At 36.4% G+C, this 15,790-nt stretch overlaps 2 protein-coding genes across 5 annotated transcripts in view; one reads left to right on the forward strand and one right to left on the reverse strand.

Annotated features, from left to right (window-relative positions):
* NPY5R (neuropeptide Y receptor Y5) overlaps positions 1 to 9,456 on the reverse strand; it is a 57,371-nt gene extending 47,915 nt beyond the window's left edge. For both annotated transcript variants that reach the window (XM_075189502.1, XM_075189503.1), the window contains exon 1: positions 9,114 to 9,456. The gene's annotated coding sequence lies outside the window, so the exon portion shown is untranslated. The remainder of the gene's footprint in view (positions 1 to 9,113) is intronic.
* A 407-nt stretch (positions 9,457 to 9,863) lies between these two features.
* NPY1R (neuropeptide Y receptor Y1) overlaps positions 9,864 to 15,790 on the forward strand; it is a 58,353-nt gene continuing 52,426 nt past the window's right edge. The window contains exons 1-3 of one of the 3 annotated variants that reach the window (XM_075198041.1): positions 9,864 to 9,940; positions 11,424 to 11,488; positions 13,200 to 13,286. The gene's annotated coding sequence lies outside the window, so the exon portion shown is untranslated. Of the gene's footprint in view, positions 9,941 to 11,218; positions 11,244 to 11,281; positions 11,489 to 13,199; positions 13,287 to 15,790 lie in introns of those variants that run through there. The other 2 variants (XM_075198039.1, XM_075198043.1) reach the window with 2 other exon arrangements.

Raw genomic sequence — 15,790 nt, forward strand, 5'->3', positions numbered from 1 at the left:
GTGTATTATCAGTGATATACAATATACAGGTGACTCCAACGATAAGATAGTCCCGTACCAAATAGGTGAGGAAATTAGGCAGATGTAATAATCAGGCTGACCATGGTATGGATCCACCTCAGATTAGGATAGCAGGATTCCACGATCACAGACCAAGTAATGGAAGACAATCTGCGGACTCAAATAAATCCACAATAGTGTGACACAGTATAAAAAGAGACCAAATTGGTCTCAAATACCACAAATTTATTGGCACCACATAAAAAATATTAATGCCCGTACATAGAGCACAATAAAACAAGCTTACCTGTCCACTGGCACAACATGGAAGAGAAGGGTAGCAGGCGGCGACACCTCAAATCATCCAGCAATGAGCACAGGGACCAAGAACCTCTCCAACGCGTTTCGTCTTGTAGGTAAGACTTTATCAAGGAGTAATGAATCTAGCATCATTGCAGGCTCCTAAATACTAGAATCCTTTTACATAGGAGCCAATGCGAGCATGACCTTAGCGTGTGGGCGGTAACCTCCGACTCCCGATACGTCACATCCGGGACTCCACTTCCGGTACAGCGGTTTTGTGTGAAGATAGATTTTATATATTAGATGACATCAGGAGGGGATATTCCCAACAACTCCAGCTCCCGATGTGTCACATCCGGAACTCCGCTTCCGGTATAACGATTTTATATAAAGACAAACTTAAATTTACATTTACATAACATCAGAGGGGGAAGCCCAATATCTATCAGAATATATATGATAGAAACTATGTACCATCACATCACAACCCGTTCGTCATCAGCAATATGAGTATAAGAAGAACTGGATCTTAGTCCAATGCCTCAATAAGCCATACATCATAAAAAACTAATAATACATACACAAATAAAATATAGCGTCACACTATCTAATACAAAATACAGCTAACTAGTCAGCATTATCACATAATACATAAAAATTCTAAATATTCCCAGAACACAACAATGTAGTATTTAGCAACATTCATGATGGTCCCCCTCTCTAAAGATACCCAGATAAGCATGTTTTACTATCACTAATGTAAGTGCAATTCTGCAGTCTGTATGCAAATAAATTCGGTGTTGTACAGTATCACACTATGTGAGTTTCTTCTTGTTTTTAAAATCTGGATGTTACTGAGTACCAATCCTGGACTCTAGAGGTGCTGTCTGAAACTCCTGCTCTGCATACGCTTGCGGGGTGAAAATAGAGTTCATCCGGTGTGAAGAAATCCAGTTTTATTTACAGATAAGCTTTAAAGATTTTACATCTGGTACGCACATTTTATATTGGTGAGGTGCGGGCTGTCCAGTGTGATTCTGATCTTCTTTGTCTACTGATGCATCCTTACTGTTTGAGTGTTATTTAAATGCTCTCTCTCTTCACCTATATGGTTGATTGAGTTTCCTACTCATGGCACAATTTCTGTATTATTAATATATACAGTATTACACTATGTGGCGCCCCTCCCTATTTTGTTTTATATAGATTTTTCCAGGTCACCATCTGGATTTATGGGAACTTTGGCTGTCTCCTGTACATAGGAATTCCATTGTCCAATTGGACTTTATTTGAACTATCCTGGTCCAGCTGGAGTTACGCGCTGCACTATCTATTGGTGTTAAAAATATATATATACACATTCATCATGTGTCGTTCATGACATGTCACTCGTCAAATTTCACTCATCACATAGACCCAGTGTTAGGAGGGGGCCAACAGCACAATTTGCCAGTAAAGCTAAATTTTCATTTCAAAATTAGGGTGATTGTTTGCCTTTGTGAAGGTCAAAGCTGGCATCAGTTGGAGCACTAAAGATTAGGGAAAGGTGCATTAATTAACATAATATGTTCACAAGGGAAAGCATTCACCAAATGTTTATCTGTTGATTTAATGGTAAAGATACCATTTTATTACACTGGGTTATAATGAATCAGATGTCTATACATATGATTCATGTTCAGATTTGTTTTTTTTATGATTTACTAATAAATGTTAACCTTTAGTAATATTTTCTGTATACTAGCCATCAGGCTTAAATACTTAACACTAGAAAATACTTTTCTGGTAATGATGTATGTGTACATGCTATGGGGCTAATGTTTGGTAACTCTGTTGGGAATTGCTCTATATCAGTGTTTCTTACCTCCAGTCCTCATGCACCCCCAACAGATCATGTTTTAAGGGTTTCTGTTTGCAGAAGAAGGTAGGATAATTACAGACCCAGTCAAGTAGGCCAGTGTTTCCCAATCCCAGTCCTCAGGGACCCCTAACAGTGCAGGTTTTCCGGGTCACCAGTGATATAATTATATCACTTATGGATCTGTTACAATGTCTCAGACAGTAATGAATACACCTGTGCAGAGAGCTATGGAAACATGCACTGTTGGGGGTCCCTGTGGACTGGGTTTGGGAAACACTGAAGTAGAGTAAGTCACCTGTGCATGATTAAAGAAATCCTGAAAACATTTATCTGTTGGGGGTGCATGAGGACAGGATTTAAAAAACACTTCTCTATATAATGAGTAAAGTCCCTTGTAAGCATAACATATGTTGGCAGAACCTGTATACAAAATGAAAACAGAGGAAAGTTGTGGGTTATTGGCTGAAATACGGTAATCAAGCGTAACCAAATGTGCAAAGTTTACAAAACTGTACCCACACTGTGAACATTGTTGTCTTGTTTATACTATCCATACTCCATTTTAGCAGTCAGAGAAAAGTCTGTAGGGTATATTTACTAAATTGCGGAGTTGGAGATGTTGCCTATAGCAACCAATCAGATTCTAGCTGTCATTTTATAGAATGTAGTAAATAAATGATAACTAGAATCTGATTGGATGCTATAGGCAACATCTCCTTTTTCTAACCCGCAGTTTAGTAAATATACCCCTCAGGGTTCTTGCTGTAATTTTGTTGTGAGCATAATTATTGTTATGATTATGTAGGCTCAAGGTGAGCACTATAATGTGGCTTTTTCGTGATATTTTTTAATTTTTTTACTTTATTTTTTTGTAAAATTTTTTGTCTCTTTAACGTAAAATGTATGGACAGCTGTGTATGTTTAATTAGTTATTGATCTTTTGGGAATTATAGTCGTCTGGCTGGTTAGCATCATCAGTGTTGGACATCCTGCTGTTGATTTCTTTCATAATCCTGTTACTCAGCTCAGGCAGGCTGACATGAATGTCGGTCATTAAAGGGTTAGGGTGTTTATCTATTGATCTAGTTATATATATCTATATTTAGAATGTAGAATGTTCCAACATCCACCTTAATATGCTTTTTTTGCACTAAGCTACAGTTATGGAACTGCTGGTAATAAAGCAAAGCCCCTCAAGAAATATTGGCGTTAATTTCTACAGAGGGAGTATAAATAAAATATCCATTAAAACATTACCGTATGTTGTAGACTTTCCGCTAAGCTAAAGACCTTACTTCAGATAATATTATTTCAACAGACTGATTAAGTGCTTGATACAATTGTATTTGACAATGTTAAGACAGTCATTTTGTTATTGTCTATTCATAACAAGTTACCAGACCTATCTTGCTCTTTCACTATTGCTCTGATGAAAGCTTTTGTTTTGCCAGATAGTGGAATGCACAGAAGGCACTAGACAGACATAAGATAACATAACATAAGATGACCTCACGTATAAGTGCTTTTATAAGCACTTACAATAATATGTTTGAAAATACTTCAAAACATACTTCTTTTAGAAAAAATAGAAAATACGTAATATTTACTTTACAGAGTAAATGTAATGATGACTATTTATGTATAATATAATGTACTGTAGTATAGCTGCTTTCCAGTAAACAAACTTGAGATGTAATCTATGTTCCTACAGCACCATGGACAGTGTTCTGTGTCTGTAGAACATACTTTACTACGCATAGGCTGTCAGTCATATTTCTTATCATTGCAGTATAATTATAACCCATCATACAAAGAATGATTTGTCTCAAGGTTTGTCTAACTCAGCACAAAAGATAAATCCATGCTACCCAACTATCAGGGAACATTCTACTCAATCATTTTCATTGAATCAAATCTGCAAATCTAAGTGAGCATTAGATTTACAGCAACAACTAAACCCCATATACTCTACTGCAATAATCTAAAGACAAAAAACAAACAAAATTAAAATGACATACCTTAGGTCATTTAACTCCTATTCCTGGATATTTGTGCAGCATTAGGTGACTATAAAACTAAATAACATTTTCATAACCAAGATAAATTCAAAACAAAATGTATTGATCTGCAGAAAAAATAAACAGCTTCTTTTTTTTCTCAAGCCAAGATATTAAAGCGCTTTGGATAAAGCGACAAACGCCCCCATAAAAATAAACTCCACCTTAAGCCAATACTCATAGGGGAAAATGAGTAATATATTTTCTGTCATTTGGATTACTGCTGTTCTAAGTATATAGCACTTACTGTATACACTGAAGTATAACCTATAAGAAGACATAGGAGTTTATACTGCCCATTGCTCTTTCGGTAGCTTGTTTGAAAGTTAGTGCCATCTTGTGGATTTTCCTTGTTGGTGCTTGAGAGCCACATATTGTCTACTTTTACTTTAAAACAATACATGAAGAGATATCATTCTAACTGGACTCGGGGACAAAATGTCTTGCTATCACTTTTTTGGTTTTTTTTGCTTTTTGTTTTACCATCTACTCAATACAGTAATTCTTTATTTTAAAATAACAGGTTTTCATTAATTATTATGTATACACATATGAAAACCCAACATTATATTATACTAACAAACTAACCTATAGTGCACCGATATGATCTCATTTAGAGCTAAGAGTAAGTGCAGCTGACAGCTGAACCTTGGCAAAAGCATGTTGCATTGCAGAGGAGTTGAATTTAAAGTGCACAGATTTACAGTTGGGAAGGGGGTGGAGGCTAGCTCAACTTTAAATAACCGTGTGAAAATAAAGCCAAACAGAATTTATGTGCTACATGCAGAAGCAGGAGAAAGTTTCTTTGCATGCAAAAAAATTGTATGTGCAAATGGTTTGTCGAGGTACACTTTTGCAACCTGTATCTGCTATGCTCTTAACTATAAATGGGTTTCAAATAAAATTCATCCATCATCCAATTCACATATCATATTACACTGTATATCTATCCATCAAGTGTTTAGAAAATGTTTATAAGCTTTTAGATCCATTTCAGAGAAATTAGATTTCTATGGATTATAACTATAATCTCCATAAACCTTTTCATCTTAGCTCAAACATGTTTTGTGTTTCCTTGGTAATTCAATTTACAAAGACAGTAAGCTGTACGATATTATCCCTCTAAGTGACAGTGAGAAGACACAGGTCTGTTCATTCCAATATGATGATCTACAGCGGGGGTTGGCAACTTTTTGATATCAGTGTGCCGGCTAAAATTTTGTCAAGCCCTGGTGTGCCAGTTGTGTATATACAGTGATATTAATAGTATTGGGACCAACAAATAAATGTAGCAGTGCCCCCAGTTCTCAGTATGCCATACAGTAGTACCCTGAATTCATATTATGCCATAGAGTAGTGCCCTGAGTTTTATTATACCACAGTAGTGCCCCAATTCAAATTGTGCCACACAGTAGTGCACCCAAGTCTATTATGCTACAGAATTGTGCCTCCAATTCAAAACTTGCCACATAGTTGTGCCCCAAATTCATATTATGCACATAGTTGTGCCACCAATTCATACTATGCCACATAGCTGTGCTCCCAGGTCAACTTCAAACTTACTACAACTTGCTACTTAACTTTGGAGTTGGCACCCATGACTAGAGCTACTTCACTAAAGCAGCTGAATGGCAGAAACCTGCTGCCGTTTTGGCCACCTTTAAGTGCTATAGTGAGGCCACTGCGGAACTCTGACATGCCAGACAGAAGGCGTCTGCGTGCCACCTCTGGCATGGTGCCGGGGGCTGCTGACCCATGATCTACAGATTTATAGGGAATTTGACCAGTTGTTACAGATGGCCATAGGTGGTATTATAGATGTTAATTAAAAGATTGCCTTTGCATTAACTTTTCCCGACAAAGTAATCTACCAACCAAAGCTGTCTAATAACTTTTGTTTTATTTACATCTTTCCTTCCAACACCCTGCATCATTTACCAGACAATTCTGAATTCAAAGCCCCACTACAAATAAATCTCTGAGCTAGGAATTTAAATTCAGTTATGTTGGAGTAATGATGTGCTGGGAGACCAAAAGGAAGTCACCTTCATGCAGTCAAACAGCTGGAAAACACAAAGCAGCTGTATGTGAACATTTATTTTCCTTAGCTTTTAATACTGAGCCAAATAAAGTACAGAATTATTTTGTAGAAAAAGGTCACAGCTTTATTTGCTACTATGATATTATCGTACAAGGCACTATCCATCATAGGTTTAGTGCCCAGTGTTTGAATGAGCATCAGCCCTGGGCACCAAATTGTATGGAGCAACAAGGTGACTTGGTTTGAGTACCCCATACAATCAAGAGCCTGTTTAACACATCAGAGGCTCTGCTTATTGTGCTGCATGTTTGCGTGACTCACACTACCACACCAACATGCAGGACAGACGTGGAATAATGTGTGTCTTAAGTAATGGAGGCTGTCCAATAAGCAGTAATATAATGTGATGAGCTAGGCACGCCTGATAGATGATGCAATATTTTGAATTGGCTCCCCCATGCTGTGGTGTCAGCTGCCTGCCCATTGTGCAAGAACAGCTCCAGACGACCCTATTAGTGCCCACATCTAGTCGGCGCTTAATTCATATAGCAGATGTTACAGTTTAAATTCAATTTGGGGGTATTCAATTGTTAGCGTTAACGAAAAAAAACGAGCGCTCAAAAAATATTACCGTTTATACGGTAATATTGCGCTCGAAAAGCGTTAATACGGTAGTTTACTGCGAGCTGAAATTTCGCGAGTAACTACCGTATTAACGCTAAGATTTTTTGAGCGCTTGTTTTTTCCCGTTAGCGCTAACAATTGAATACCCCCCAATGTTTCTAACTAGCCTATCCAGCTTCCCAAAAATAATAATATTGCCTAGTCCACCCTCACCCAGAGATTCACCTAATTCAGAGTGCCCAATGACCACTATGTTAACACAGCTTTATGGCTCAAACTCCTGGATGTTGCCGTACAGTCATATAACACTACTTATGGTAATAACATCCTGGCATCGCTGCCTGGTGGCTGCTACATGCCTGGCTAGTTTGTCTCTTGCAGTGACAAGATCCTGGCATCCAAACAGAAATGTGTTTTCCTCCTACACGAGATAGTCCGTTGCCATGAAGTTTACTCTAGAACAGATATAGAATGATTTCTTGTCCCAGTATTTGCTGAATTTAATTTATTTAACTTACAAAACGTTCTGAGATATTTTTCCACACAACAATCCTGTTAGCAGATATTCGTTATTATATTCTGGGCTTCCCTCATTTCTTTGCCTCACTTATTCCCTTACTGGCCACCTCATAGATTGAGCCTGGGTTTGTGAGGAGAAAAAATTGAGAGCTCACAGTTGTTTTCTGTAGACCTATTTCCATCACTACTTTATAGATTTTTATAAATACATAACTAGTTTATAGATGAAGAGTGTATTATATGTGTAATTATGACACAGCAGTGATGACACATTTATGATATTAAAAAAAGCAGCACTTTGGGGCCTTTTGCATGATCAAAAGATCATTGCTGCCCACTAAACTTTGAAAGTGAAAATGCGTCACCTCAGCCCCGTGTAGCATATTTTAATATAAAAAAAATCAAATTTTTAACAATTCTTGCGTATATCTAAAAATAAATACTTATCCCTAAAATACACCCCAATCCGTCCATCATCTTAAGCAGAAACGTGTCATAACAAGTTGTTTGGGTCTTTTAGAGTGCAAATATATACAGACAGAATATGAAGAGTTGAATGGGAGGAAAACAAGGAAATTCTTGCCTCTGTAGGCCACATTTAGCTAAAAAACTCCTACTCCAGCCCTGTTTCTCTCATCAGAGAAAACATTTGCTACCACCCTATGCAGTTCATCATACTAGTCCAGTCGCTTCCCACAAAAACAGGCGAATGTCACAAAACAGTATTCATTAATGCTTTGATTAAACTTTTGTTACGTTACAATACTATGCTACTGATAACCAGTATCTTCAAGTCATAGAATGATTAAAAAAAACTATAAAGCTTAAAACAGAGTTGATCCTTCATGAAAGTTCATTTTTAAATGCATTTAAGAAGAAATGTGCTGGAACTGGCTTTACAAGAAATTCACTTTTAAGTTGAATATTTTTAATCTGGTGCTGAATTAGTATGAACCTAAATAGCACATGTGTATAAAAAGCAATAGGTATAATTATTAAGATAACTCTAAAGTCATACATGCACATAATACATCACCTATAATCATTTGATTGGGAATTAACGTGAGCATTCTGTAAATTAGCTGAACGTCCAAGTGGTAATCAATAACACTACAATTTAAAAGCTTTAAACCAGTGATCCATGAGGAAACACTTTGAGGGCTAAAAAAAACAAATCTGTACTTTAGTTTTATACATTTTGCTAGTTTTTGCTTGGTATAAAATTACTGAATATACAACTTTGACCAATAATAGTGATACTATAATGTCAAATTTAGTAGGTTTGAAGTATAATGTCTATAGCAACACTTACTAAAACCCAACCGTTACAGCAGTGAACATTTAGTCCATTATTACAGGAGTAGTAAGCACAGGATGCCAAGAGTGGAATAGCAACAGCCAACAGTTTAAATAAGTCTAACACACCTTACTGCTATTGAACTGTACCAAGACAAAATGCCAACTAAAACAAAGAGCCATAGGTTCCAATGCTAGGATTGTAACTTACATTCATACACCTTATATGTAAGGTGTAGCTTCAGGCAAGTTCTGAATGTGATAATAAGACTGTAAGAGAGATTTACTTTACAGGTCCACAAAAAAGTTGCAAGGTACAAATATATGTTATTTTATACAGTGACAGTGAATATTCCACAGTTACAAGTATTGAGTACTGAAAACAAGATAAGAAAGAAAAAATATACTATACCTTGTCTGGATTTTAATTTCAGCTTCTTGTGCAAATAAGTATTGGATATTTGGAGTAAGAGGTGGACAAATCATGTAAAGATAGAGAGAGAGAGAATGGGTCATAGCTCCAGTTATTTCTCTGCCTGAGACTGTAAGGATTGTGGATCATTAAACGACGCCCCTTAAACAGAAATCCACCTTACACAAACATCACATGCAGATCTGCAAAGCTTCACATCAAGCTGGTTACAACCCCGTCACCTTCACATTACCTGTCTGTGGTGTGTTGCTTAGTAACCCTAGGGAAATGTATATATAGAGAAAACCACGGGAAAAATGGTGCTGAAGCTGACAGCAGCAGTTTGGGGAAGTTTGATGTGCCAGGCAGGGTATATGTCCTTGTGGTATATTTGCAGGTCACTGCCATCTGGTGGCTGAATGTGTCTATTGTTTTATAATCAGCTTCTGTTCAGACTGTAAACATGTAGAGATAAAATCATTTCTGTGTAATTCATGTATAGTGGATGTCAAGGATCACAGTAAAACCATTATCATTTAGAAGAATGCACAGGTTATACAGCATATGATACGATTACAAATGATTACCACTTAATGGCTCTTCATTTCCTACTAAATAGATATGCTGTACAATGTTTTGTATTATGCCCGGATTGGAATGTTATTATAGTATTTTATCAACTCACTACATGTGTTGCTCCCGCTGTAAAAGGCAGGAGAAAATTACGATATCTTCCTGGCAACACACAAGGGAAGCAGCTGAAAGTAGGACAATGCTGTTGAGTGTTTGGCTCAGATTAGAGCAGCAACCAAATATCTCTGCATCAGGTACAGTAGTAGCTATGTCATAGTATCGTTTAAAAGAGGAATATTATGCTGCGGTTTGTATAGTACAGTCAGGAACATAGAAACCATGTCTGATGTAAACTAATGAGTTTTACAGGGCTAATCCCTAGAACGTTTAGCTATGTAACTCTCCACAGCTTATAATCATTTGATGGATGGATGAGCTGTGTGATCCTAGTGGAGGGAGAAATTTGGTGAAATTCCCATATCTGCCGTACATTTACTGTGCACTAAATTTGAAGGAATTTAAGCACATATATAATTTATACATGTTTTATTTACAATGATGAAAATAGAATCTGACTGTGAAGAAATGTTGATTTCAGTAAATGAGTGGGTGAGGGTGGAAGATATTATTAAGCTTTGGACACTTTCATCGTTAGGTACAATATGCTTATTAGTATCTGTGCTAATGTTAATGCAGATTTGTAATTTGAACATGCAAACAATAACCAAGACGTTGAGGGCTAAAATACTTTTGTTCCTTCTTATTATTTTTTTTATTATACTCTTTAAATGAGCATCTGCGGTTTAATTGTCGCTTTGAGTAAAATGTACGCTTTGATGTGCGCTAGTTATTGATGTGAAATTATTGGGTAGAATGGGTGGAATGGACACTGGTACTTGGGGTGGATGTTTCGTCCTGGCAAAGCCTCAAGCAAAGTATTCGCTGACAGATTCTAAGTATTTTGAAAGGATACAAATCACAACTGAACACTCCAAAACGATGGATTATATACAGAGCAGTGTATATATTGTGATCTTATCTTTGTTGTGTCATGAATGCGACCGCTTTTCCATCTTTCTAAATATGCTGGCATGTGAATGTCATATCTGTAAATTAACTTTAAATTGTCCTTTTCATTGATCTGCTCAGCATAAACTGAAGAGTGCGCACTATATATATATATATATATATATATATATATATATATATATATATATATATATATATATGAACATGCATTATAAGGTTATAATTAAAAGGGGCATCCTTACACAAGTGTTCCCATGTTAGAGAGCACAGTAGACACAAATTGGCTTGTCCGTATGCCTGTTATACCTCTGCATTGTAACCTGACATGAAAACAATAAACGCATTCAGCCACCAGGTGGCAGTGACCTGCAAATATACCACAGGGACATATAAAATGCCTGGCAATCAAACTTCCACACACTTCAAAGCTGTTGTCAGCTGAAGCAGAATTTTTTCCTGTGGTTTTATATCTAATTGCATTTCTCTCAGCATTACTAAGCAACACACCCCCAGATGGGTAATGTGAAGGTGATGGGTTTGTAGCTAGCGTTGTAAAATATGAAGCTTTGCAAATCAGCATGTGATGATGTTAGTATAAGGTGGAGCTGAGTATTAAGGGGCGTCGCTTAATCTTCAACAATCTTTACAGTCTCAGGCAGAGAAATAACTGGAGCTATTCTCTTTTTTTTCTTTCTCTACATGCTTTAGCCATCGCACATTCCGTCTATCCGTCATTTATATGCGCATGAAGAAGGAGCAGTAATCATAGCAAGGTACAGTGCCTGTTTCTTTATTGTGTTTCTTACCTTAGCATTTACAACTCTGGCATGGTCACTGCAACTATGAAATATTATCTGTTTGCAGCTTGCTGACTTTTTATGGACAGGTAAAGTAAATATCTCGGTAATAGAGCCATATTAAATGACTGTGTTCTGCACTTAAGTATACACTGCCACATCAATGCACATAGCCATATACACACTGCTCCAGGAGGCATCTTTCAGCTGAACGTTGTGTTTGCAGAAGTAACTCTTTTATTTAGGTAAGCAGTTTGTGTTCTCCTGGTGGGGAGACCCAGTGTTTTTCTTTTATTGGGAATTTTGTCTCAGTAGAGTAGCAGGAGCACATCCAAATCTATCAGAGTGAGATTCAGTATCTGCTTCTGAAATGCAGCTCAGTTGGCTGTCAGCAACACGCTGTGCTTACTGTACCTTATATAATAGCTTATCTGCTTCAGTATTGAAACATTCTCACCTGCTCACTTCTGTAAAGGCAGGATGTACTAAGGTAAGCATTCTTATGCACCGCACACATGATTTCCTGTCAAATACAATTCCATTCACTTTAATGACATCTACATAACCTGTGCAAATATATGATTTATATTAATATGAACTGAAAATATACTTCATTGTAAAGGAAATAGTAATCTCATGAAAACCTATCAATTTTATGTTATGCCAATTTAAAACAATTCTGATTTACATAATGATAGATTTTAAATACATATTTAGATTGCATCGTCAGTGACACACACACACACACACACACACACACACACACACACACACACACACACACACACACACACACACACACACTATGTTTGCAAGTATGTATACAAATTCAGAACCAGGAGCAATTAAAGGCATCTCTTAATTCAGCAATGTACACAGATTAAGTTGCAAACTTCTAAGTTGAAATAGTCTAACCTTGTATGATTCACTTAGAAGTGAGCTTGTGCTCAATCTGCTATGCAGCTTAGTTTAGGACACAATCATCATTTGATGTGGATCCTGTGATCAGAATGTACTGGCAACCAGCTGTACTGGGTTATTTACATAGAATGATGGTAAAGTGATGCATTCATAAATGTCACCTTTTACTGCATTTTATTTCATGACCAGCTTGGAGCTATGACTGGTTTTACAACATCATAGAGATCAGTGCATATGGCACAAACGTGTGTGCATGTTTATTAATATGTATATTAACATGAATGCGAGCATGTATCTACACACTCAGCAGTGCAGATAATGTTGACATTACCCAAATACTTTTACATTAGCTATGTATATTTACATAATTTTTCCCATGTTCATTGCTGAAGGGATCTTTACCAACCAGGACATTATATGTAATATATAATACTTATTGTCTTGGTGGCTCTTTTTTTGTAATTTTTGGACTCTCTGACATGGCCACTTTCTCCCAGTACAAATTGCTCTGCTCCCAAATTTCTCAGTTATTTTTCTATTGTGGTTATCTTGGGTGAGTTAATAAATGAATGATAGAGGTATTTTTAAACATCAAACAACTCTGCACAATTACCTGCAATAGGAAGGTTAGGGAGAGTTTGGAAGCAGAACAATATGTACTGGATGACGTGGGACATATTGGAGGGTTAAGAGTGTACAGCTGTGAGTCAAACATGGCTATATAAAGTAATAAGCGTTCAACTCCAAACATATGTCCTGGTTTCAGGTGGGATATTTATTATGAAAATGTAGTAGCCTGCAGTCACCTTATATCACATATCTGTTGTATCCACACACCAGTGACATCAATCAGGTTTGTAACTAATTTGATATGTCTATTTTATTTTATCTTTTTAACAGACAATTGCAAAATTTTGGAGTTAAACATATCTCGGAATGTTATGCAATGCTTTGTATATCATAATACTTTGTATATCATAATCTAAATGTTTATGCAGGCTGGCTCTCCGGAGGTCCACGCAACGTTTTGTGTAAATTGACATTGAATGTTTTTTAATAATCTGCCCAAAGCTACAACAGTAGTTGAAAGTAAATATTATTATATTAATTATATAAGTATTGTATATTTTCTTTTTTTCCCTAACAAATTCAGAAAAACAGATGGACTTTGGTAATTTTGTTTAGGATTATATAGACTTGTTATAGTATTCATGTAGAGGCTGAAAATGCCATAGTACAATGTTTGCACTGGTTAAATTGGGACTTGCCATATAACTCCAGTGGAACAGTGAGAAAGTGGGAATTGCCAACAGCAGTGGTTCTAGAGGCTAATGTTTTACTACAGGTACCATTGTTTTATTCATCCAAATTTTAAAATATATTTATTTTTAAGACTGATTAATGTTTCTGTATTCATTTAATTGTGTGCTATAACCATTTTATATTTGTAAACTAGCCTTCAGAAGTCACAGAATCACATAATAGTTTGTAAATTGACCAATTTCTTTCATCTTCTTGCATGTAAATTATAATGGTGCTCTTGTTAACAAATTGTTTGATTGGGTACATTATTATTCATGTTAACAAATATCAAGTGAGTTTGAAGAGATAATTATCTGAGCTTTCACCTCACTTCTTTTCCATTCTCACTAAAATGGAACCTGGTAGTTTGCTGGAACTGCATTTAGATTTATCCATTGTTGTAACAATGGGATCACTTTGTGCAAGACAATTAACCCACACTGCCATGTAATCACTGATAAATGTTGTTTTCTAGCATAAGATCAATGTTTGCAAATCACCTTATTATCAGTTGTAGAATACGAATTAAGCGATTTGACATCAGAAGCATTTCATTTACCAATTTAAGACCTGATGCTGTGTTAGGTGCAAAGCAAAAAAAAAAAAGAGCAAATTTGCACCCTGGCAAAACCATGTTGCATTGCAGGGAGGGGGAGGGTAAATTTAAAATGTGGGGACAGGTTTATAGTTGAGAGGGGGCATGTCCAAGATTATCTTTAAATCTCAAGTATTTTTGTGCTACATGAAAAAGCAGCTAGTATTTTCCTTGCGTGCAACAAAATAAATTAATTTTCTCCCCTTGCATTGTAACATGGTCCTGGAGAAAATGTACTCTTAATTTATGCTTTGCTCCTAACTCAGCATCAGACCCTTAGAACGATGCTGTCTTTTTAAAGGGTAACAACATTTCTAAACTAAACTTTTTACATAGGATGCATAATTCACTATTACCCTTATATTTCCACTCCAGGATGCCCTCTTTGGCCACTTATGCCATGTTGTGACTGAACCACCCAGCCAGTTGCATTAAGTATTGAAATACTTCTGAGGTTTTCCTTTCAAGCATTTCTTAACCCTTAAACCAACCACACAGCTCTTTAAGTGTGGACAATGTGCATCTGATATACTAGAGACCATTGAAATAAAAATAAAAAAACAAGACAAAACCAAAATATATCAGTTGTGCTATATATCATATAATGGACAGTCGTTCTGTTTATGTATTAACCATTCTGCAATCTGTACATAACATTTGTGTTACCTAGGAGTGTGCAAGATTGTCAGAGAAGTTCTACCTTTTCACTGTCCCATATGGATACAAAAGAATAATCACACTTGTGAGAAACTACTGCTTTCCCCAAAGGAAACACAGCATGCTGGACAGATTTAGTTAAATTTAAACGTATCAATTATTTCATGCATATTATATATGAAGGTATTACAATCATGGAGAGGCAGACTATTTTTGCAATCTGTCTGTCTATTAGTAGTTTTATGTGCTGTAGCCTTTATTAAAGGTCTTCACTTATTTTATCCCCTTTGAATCTAGGATCTCCAAGGAACAGCAGGTATTTTGCTGTTTAAAGTCCTGTTTGTAACACACTGAGCACATACAAGTTTTAATATTTCATAGTTACTTTAGCCCTAAGGATGCCCAAACACCAATAGTTAGATTGCATTATGCCTATGGTAAAGTGAATTGATGCATGGTGGAGAGGGAATGGCAAGGTTTTGTTGACACTTTTCAGTAGAAGGGTGTGTTTGTGTGTTAAGAACTGTAAACTGCTGTATGCAGCCTATCCTATTAATGTTTAATATATTTTTTTATGACAAGGTTATTTTAAAGCATAAGTCCTGAAATATAAGGGATTTTACATTGATATGGCAGAAATACATTATTGGTTTACTGCTGTTAAGTCCCTTCTGTTTTGTAATAATTGTATTTTATGAAAAAGTAAATGGGGGGCACTTTATTGGATACATCTCCCCATGGGCGGAACAATGGTTCTCTGGGATTCATGGCAGAGCAGGGGGTTCTTCTACTCAGCAGTGGTC

Source organism: Mixophyes fleayi, chromosome 1 (genome assembly GCF_038048845.1).
Source record: "Mixophyes fleayi isolate aMixFle1 chromosome 1, aMixFle1.hap1, whole genome shotgun sequence".
Classification (NCBI taxonomy): domain Eukaryota; kingdom Metazoa; phylum Chordata; class Amphibia; order Anura; family Limnodynastidae; genus Mixophyes; species Mixophyes fleayi.